Source organism: Centruroides sculpturatus, unplaced genomic scaffold (genome assembly GCF_000671375.1).
Source record: "Centruroides sculpturatus isolate CEXI.00-Female unplaced genomic scaffold, Cexi_2.0 scaffold3381, whole genome shotgun sequence".
NCBI classification, from domain to species: domain Eukaryota; kingdom Metazoa; phylum Arthropoda; class Arachnida; order Scorpiones; family Buthidae; genus Centruroides; species Centruroides sculpturatus.
In genome coordinates, this window is record NW_019387469.1 from 39 (window position 1) to 8,518 (window position 8,480).

The 8,480-nt window shown below is 26.3% G+C and overlaps 1 long non-coding RNA gene across 1 annotated transcript; it reads left to right on the plus strand.

The window, feature by feature from the left end:
- The first annotated feature begins 374 nt into the window (after window positions 1-374).
- Window positions 375-1,015, plus strand: LOC111616443. The gene is made up of 3 exons (XR_002755248.1): window positions 375-619; window positions 780-857; window positions 928-1,015. It is a non-coding gene; the product is annotated as an uncharacterized LOC111616443 (long non-coding RNA).
- The last annotated feature ends 7,465 nt before the right edge of the window (window positions 1,016-8,480 follow it).

The following is an 8,480-nucleotide window of genomic DNA, read 5'->3' on the forward strand; positions in this document are numbered from 1 at the left end:
TTTATATACTTATTATTTGATATATGTTGTAAGATTATTGGAAGTAATTTTTTTGCATACTTCTGAAAATATATTGGTTATTCTTAGTTACTTTACAGACAAATAATTAAAACTGCCTTTGGTTAATGTGTATATTGAATAATCTAGTTTTGAAAATTTCAATAAATTCAATAATAATAAAGTTTTTTAAACATATTTCTGTAAAAAGTTATTGAGATATATAGAAACTGATTATAACTCTGTGTAGAAAAAAATCTTAATATGCTACTAAAGATTAATCTATAAAACTACTTTTTACAATCTTTATGTATACATGTTGAAGTAAATTTCTTTTTAAATTATTTTTATCCATTAATAAAACATAAAAAATTTATAATTTTCTAAATTAAAATTACAGCCTGTATTATATTTTATTAATTTACTTTTTTTGTTAAGAAAATGAAATTACCAAAATTGAAAAATTCTTTAATGAAAAAAATGCTTGAACCAACTTTAGCTTGACAATAGAGGGAATCGATTGATTGTTGCTGATGAAGCTGCTATAAATACACCAGCTGTTGCTGCAGCTTATGTTGTTAAAAGATATTCTGCACAGGCAAATGATGAAATATCATTTGAAGTAAGTCCAAATTTTTAATTGAATATAACATATTTGCATTTTAAACTGTGCTTATTTTTTATATATTTTAATTATAAACAAAAACTGTTTATTATTTTGAATTGATTTTATTTACAAATACATATACATAATATTCGGAAATAAATATTTGCATTTACAGGTAGGCGATATGGTATCTGTTATAGATATGCCACCTCCCGAAGAATCCACTTGGTGGAGAGGAAAGAAAGGTTTTGAGGTATGATAAATTTTTAAAATTAAAATTCTCATGATTAATGACTACATAATTAAAAACAAAAATATTTTAGGTTGGATTTTTTCCATGTGAATGTGTTGAAGTTATTGGAAATAAACTACCCCAAACCATCAAAACTCCAAAAGTCCCTACAAAGCCAGGTATTATGACTCATAAGTATGAAAATTTATTAATTTTCATACTCATTATAATTTGGAAATTTATTTATTTTAAAAACATGTTGATTAGTTTTATTTCATATTAGTGTTTCAGTCTTTTGTGAATTATATGCATCAGATATTTCATTTTTTTTCTCAGTTTGTCCTCTACTTTTTTAATTTTTGTTTTCCTTCAACAGTTAATTTATTTGGATTATGTGGATGGATGTTTTGAAATTATAAAATATTAAGAAAAAAAATAGGTGATGTACTTTTTTAATCATAAAATATTTTAACATTTGAAAGTTTTTGATTCATTTTTAAGTAAAAAAAAAACAGCCAATTTCAATATCATAATGCAATCTCTAGTCTTTAGATAAACACGTTTTTAAATTTTTAAATATTGCATATACTACAATAAATATATACTCTTTTATTAAATAATATATTTAAAAAGTTTCATTTATTTAAAGTTTACTTAGGTATGCCTGAATTAGCTTTCTTACAATAGTCTATTGCCTTGGATTCTTAGCAAATATGTACTTTTCCTTTCTCTATGTCCACTTTCAACATAAATTGAAGTAATTAGGCATGCTTAGTTTAACTTATATGCCTAACAATTAAAGTAAGTTGACACCTGTATGATTTGTTTAACTTTTCTCTTGTCATTTTCAAGTATTTTGTCATTATAAGACTTAACACCTTTCAGATTTAATTATACTTTTAACATCTGTTGCAAGTTTTAAAACATTGTAATTGAAGTTAGTTAATTTTATTAAAGTTCAGCTTAGACCATTATTTAAAAAATATATATATAAAATATCCAATTCTTTATTTAAACTTTTAATATACAAATTTTTTCATGAAAGTTTTTTCCAATTAAAATAGAAACTTGCTAATTTCAATTTATCAATAATTAAATTATAAATTTCAGTATGTCATTTTACCATCATATCATATTTATTAGTGTTTTGAAAATAAAAACATGCCTTAGGTTAATGTGATATTTTTTGTTGAAGTGGATTCTTTTTGTTGTTTAAATTTCATTTTAAAATGTTTTATATAGTTACATGTATAAGAGAATGTTGATTTGTTTTTACAATATTGAAAATTAAATATATATATATATATAATTGTTTCATAGTTTTTTAATAAAATTTTTGGATTTATTTAATAAGCAGATAATCTTCCAATTTGCATTCAGAATGCATTCCTTAGGCAGTTTATACTATATTGTAATTGGTTGGAGGAAGATTAAACCAATTATAGTGTCTTCTGTATCTCATTACAGTTGCAATGTGATCTGCAGCAATATCATTCTTATTACTTGGTTTTGCCTTCAATAAATCTATAAAATTAATTCCTTTTATTCTCTATAGATGTGATGAACAGATCTTTCATACAGATACAGACCTCTCTCTCTCTCTAATAATCATATTAGAGAAAGAGAGACAGATCCAGATGGCATTATAATTGATTAAAGTTCATTGAACTGTCTTAACAGGATCTTACTTTTCAAAAATTGGCATGTAATTCAGTGGCATGTATTATACAATTATACTATTTAATGCTTTGAGTTAAAATACTTACTAAATTTTTAAATTTTGGATAGGATATATTCTCTGAAGAAATTTTTATTTCTATCAAAAATCTTAGTTCTCTTTAGTGAACTAAGTCTTAGTGAAAAAGAGTCAAAAACAAAAATGAATATATCCAGTTTGCTTGGACTTTAATTATCAGAATCAAAGTATTAATAATATGAAACAATTATCTGAATCAAATTATCTGAAATATATATATATATATGTTCAATATTTTTGAATTGCTTAAATATTCTAATTTATTTAATCTACATGCATAAATGTTTTTTTACATTCTTTTTTACGCATATTATACAAATTTTCATTCCATTTTATTTTGATTTTAAATACATATTTAAACTAAAAGAAAATGAAATAAATATATTAAATGTTGGGAAAGTATTTAAAATATTCTTTCATTGCTTGTTTTGAAGTACAGTAGGTGATAGGTTAACGAACATAATCCATTCCAAGATTTTTCATCTGAATTGTTAACCGATTATCGATTTACCATAGGTTTTTATGGGAATTTGATTAATTCATTCTGGAGACCCCAAAAAATAAAAAAATATATACTTTCTTACTACATTTATTTATATGTAATAATAAAAGTACATATATACACAGTCTTGATTTTTATTAATGTTTTTCTGTTTGTGGGGTTAAAGAATCTGTCTAATGTTGATTGCTTTTCTCTCTTCTTTGTGATTTTTCAGAAATAATTAATAGCATTATAATTGTAGAGCTTCCTAAGCCTATTAACCTCAACTTGGTTTGGATGCCATTCTAAGACAGTTGTTGTGACATCTTCCCACTTCTTTAAAAGATATTTAACAGTAGTTATTGGCATTAATCCTCTTTTTCAGAAGAAAACATATCTTGCAGAGTTACTTGGTGTTCTTCATTCAAGAGTTCTTGGTGTTCTTCTGTCATCAGATCAGTTTCAGGTTCCATTACAAACTCTAAAATTCTCTTTATTTCTCAGATGTGATTTTCATTACTCCATTAGCAGCTTGAGACTTCTTGATATATCTTTCAGAGCTAAGATTGTGCCTACTGTAGACCATACTGCCATACTGCCTAGAAACATCAGACATCTTCTGCCCACTCTCTACTTTGGCTATTATCTCTTGCTTGGTTTCTATGGTGAGCACGGTTCTTGACACCACTCTTTTTATGCTCCATAATATTATCAATTTCTGTTTGAAATAAAAAGTTCAGAAAAGCATTCACAAAAATTCAGAGAACAGAAATCAACTAGCACATGAAAGAATTATGTAAATATGAGGCCCGAATGTAATTTGAAATTTTGGTGTTAAAATGTTAACGAATACCCGTTAGGACAGTTAAACTCTCACCTTTAGAAAATAAAAACTGACGCAAAACTTATGGAGTGCCCGACAGTCTCGCAAAGACTATAAAAAAAATTATTTGTCAGAAAAGTAAACAAAAAGCTGGAATTTCAATGGAGAGTTCAGGGAAACACTATCTGATCAGTATTGGGTTGAGCGTCGATGTTGACATCTCCTGCACTCTGAAAGGTTTCAAATTGTTACCTGAAGACAAGGAAAAATCAATTGGCATTCATTATTTTCCGTTGCTTCGTTTTATGTTTGTTCAGTGAAGTGTTTGTTATCTGAACATGTATTCATTGTCCGATCATAAAAATCTTTTGCGGAAGTGTTCATTAACCGATCACCCACTGTACTGTATTTTCCAAACAAAAAAATTCATAATAATGAGTAACATTATACATATGTTATAATGCTACTTATTGAGTAAATATTACAAGAATAATGATGTTTGCTTTTATGTCAAGTAAGCAATGTTTCCATATTTACATGCATATGAAGTTTGTATATTTTTCCATCCTTAAGCAGTATACTGTAAAAGTGCATATTAAATGTGTATTTGTAGATTTCTCAATGTAATGAAAAAGAGCAATTTTCTATAAATGCAATATATCAAAGATTCAAATTAGCTAAATGAATATAATACTTTGTTTTAAAATCAATATTAATTGACAAAATTTATGAATTAAGTAAGAAAATTGTAACATAGAGATGAAAAACTTTGTATTGATTTCATATTTTTTTAAGTGTTGAAATCCTGGAAATTTATTTGATTTATAAAGCATTTAAATACTTTGTAGATTTTAAAATTGACTTGATAAGAAATAGATATTTTTAAAATTTGTTATTCCATTTAATTTGTCAAGTTATATTAGTAGAATTGCATTACTGTAACTATGTATTTTATAAATATTATTTAATAAATATACCGGATGCATTGTCAAGTAAATTTTAAATCAAAGATTTGAATTTATATACTTGCTAGAATTCTCCTCTTTCTTATTCCTTCACTCACTTCCTTTCTTCAGCCTAAACTCTTGAGTAGGTGCTATCCATGATAATATTTGACAGAAACTTTCTAAGTACAAATAGGAATGTCTTTTTTAATTAAATAAGTTTTAATTTAACATAGATAACTTTTTAGTTATTATTCTCAAATGCTTCACTTGAACAAAAGACAAAATATGCATTTGATTACAATAACTAAAAAATTTCAAAAATATTTATGTAATATTAAATTAAGGCCTTTAGTTAAAGGTGTTTTTATTTGTTTAAAAATTTATGTATCATAAATCAAAAATATATCAAACTTTTTAAGATTTGTGTGTGTATTTCACAATTCAAATGAAACAAGCAGAATTAAATAATAGATATTTTTAATAAGGTCAGTGAAATGAATAAAATACAGTCAAAACCATGTGTTATCAATTTATGCAGAGTCTACTTTAATGTGAAGTAGATTTGCATTCCTCTAGACAAGGATAGATATTTCATGGTTAATGAGTTTGGCTAATACGTAATATAATCATATCTTGGTCTCATAAATTCAATAACAATTATATTTTGTTTAATACAAAGCACATTGCTTGCATCTTTATTGAAGTTGCAAGAACCACTGTGGCATGTTTTTCAACTTTAATGTTGGCCACAATTCTTATGACATCAATTTTGTTGTCATTGACAATGCAGATGTTGGTATATGCCACAAACAATGTTCACTCCAACTCAAAAATTACTTTCTCTTATAGTCAGTGAGTGCTTTGTATGCTGTGACAACATTGAACAATTAGTTCAGTTGACATGTGCATTGGAGACTGGAGTCTCTTTGTTTCTGTTTTTATCTTGTAGGCACTATGAGGGCCTTTTTTCCAGACCCATCATAGGCGATGAGAGACAGATTAGACATATCTGGGAAAGATCATCCTTTGAAAAATTCCTTGGTTTTTTGACCTTTCCTGATTTNTAACAAAACTGTTCATTTTAATCATTTCATCTCTTGATTTTAACATAAGAACACAGCATAGTTTGCTTCTATATTAAGTAATAATAAAAGTCATCATATATTCTAATGCTAAATTTCATAATTTTTGCAAAGGTAAACTTGCATGTGTATCTATACATTAATCTTCAGAAACAAACCAAAATTGATTATTTATATCATATCATTTATTATTCTTAACCAGTAAAGTATTGGAATAAATTATTTGGTTTTAATAAAAAATTTCAGTCAATCTTTTTGCCAATTTATTTTGATTTTAACATATAAAAATGTTTAAACGACAATTAGATAATTTACTAATAATAGAAATAACTATATCAATGATTTTATACTTAGTTTATGCTTATTATGTAAGTTTTATAGAGCCTTATTCTATAATAATTAATTATATTACATCTGAGCTATTACTGTATAAAGAATTGCAATGTATGTGGGAATTTTTTTCCAATGCAGTTTTGATATCTGAAAATGAATAAAACTTGTGTTATAAGTCTGTCTGTATAGAAACATGGATTTTGTAGTTAATTTTTGAGTGATATTGATATGCTATCTATATGAGCAAGAATTTGTAGTCTGATATGTACAGTACAGTATTGTTTTTGATAATTGTATTTTGTTTACTATCTATTGTTAACAATATTGTCCTATTCAAGTATGTTCCTTTCATAATTGTGTGCTGATAATATGGAGTTGAATTGTAATCAAGAATCTTTCCATTTTAGAAAATAAACTTCTGAACAAACTACAATTTGTATTTTGTTTTTCTAGATTTAGAATTAAGATTAAGGGTTTTTTTGTTATGTTCTTTCAATGTTTTGATTTCCGGTTTATCATTATCAGGTAAATTGTGAAAGCCATTTTCAACAATTCTTGCAATATAATATTTCTAAATTTAAAAGATTATTGATTACATACATTGTAGCCATCAAAAATGTGATAAACCTCTAGTTTTGTTTATCTACTTGTAAATTAAATCTATCTCGGCATTCATCAAAATTTTTCATTTTCCAAAATTTGCTTTGTTGGTTTTAATTTTCACTTACTTTATTATTACTTATTTTAAATGTTAAGGCAGAAAATCCAAGCATACAAGCCTTGAATTATATATATACCCAATAGAACTAGCCCACTTATTATGTTATGCCTTTTTTAAATATAACAACACTTGTGCCCAAAAATGGGGTTTATCAGTGGTCCCCTTCAGGAGACTTATGCAAATTGGTAGCAAAATCTTGAAAATGGAAGTTTTGAGGGATTTTATACCAGAAATTATCCTCTTCAACAGATTTGTAGATGATATTCTGATATTATGGAAATCAAAACCAGACATCAACAAGGTAGTTAATGCTTTTAACAATAACCCCTATCACCTAAGTTTAAATGTAAATGAATGCAGCAATACAGTGGCTCACTTCCTGGATATAGCCATGACTCTCCAGAATATATATATTAATGTGGTTTGTAGAACACCAATGTATTGTCATCCACTATTCATACCTTTCCATTCATACTTGCTTATAAAATTGTAGAATTCGGAGCTCCAGTCAGATGAACATATATATACACACTGTTCAGACATCACAAACAGCATGAAAGAGCTCAAATATTTAGAAAAAATAGCCATAACACATGGATATGATAAAAAGCTAATACAAAACCTGGCACAAAAAAATGGAATACAAACATATGAAGCATCCACACCTGGAGATCACCAATGCACAACCACATCTGCCAACAATTAGGCAAATAATTATTGATTTTGAACTCAAATAGATTTATAAATGAATTGCTAAATTTTTAAATGTTAGCTTATGCTTCTGTAGAAATGCCACAATCTACAAATTGCTACACAAAAGTAAAGATGAAATAGACAACAAAATGCCCATAGCGTATATTCAGTCCTGGTAAGACAAAAGATTTAATTACCAACTTATGCACATTGGGTCAACAATTAGATCTTGAAAATGCAGAATATATGAACACAAATATGACATAAATAACAGTAAACACCACTTCAGCTCAATATGTAACAAAGTCTGGGGTGTTCATGAATCTAAATGAAGTAAAAATAATAAAATTAATATGATGATTATCACTTAACACTTGAAACATTGGAGATATTCAAGACCATGTTAAAAAATAGTTGTATTAACTGTAAAGACTCAGAATCCCTAGCTAATGCTTGGCATTGTTCTGTAGTAATTCCACAGATTAATCATACATGAAAAGATGGAGGCATATTGGATTTTTATTTACATGTTGATTCAGGATATATTTTTTCCTTCATATATTTGAAGTTTAGACTATTCTTTTTTAACTTTGTGAATTTTTTTTTTTACCTATTTTTACCTTTGTTAAGAAATTTATTCTTCAAAACCATTGTAACTGTTACTTCTGTGGTTGGATTAAAAGATTAAAATATAGACTCGAAAATATTATATTTTTGTGAATAGTCTAAACTTCAAATATATGGATTTTTATTGTTCACTTTATTTGTGTTTTTATTAGATTTATTTTTTTTATTTATATATTATTTT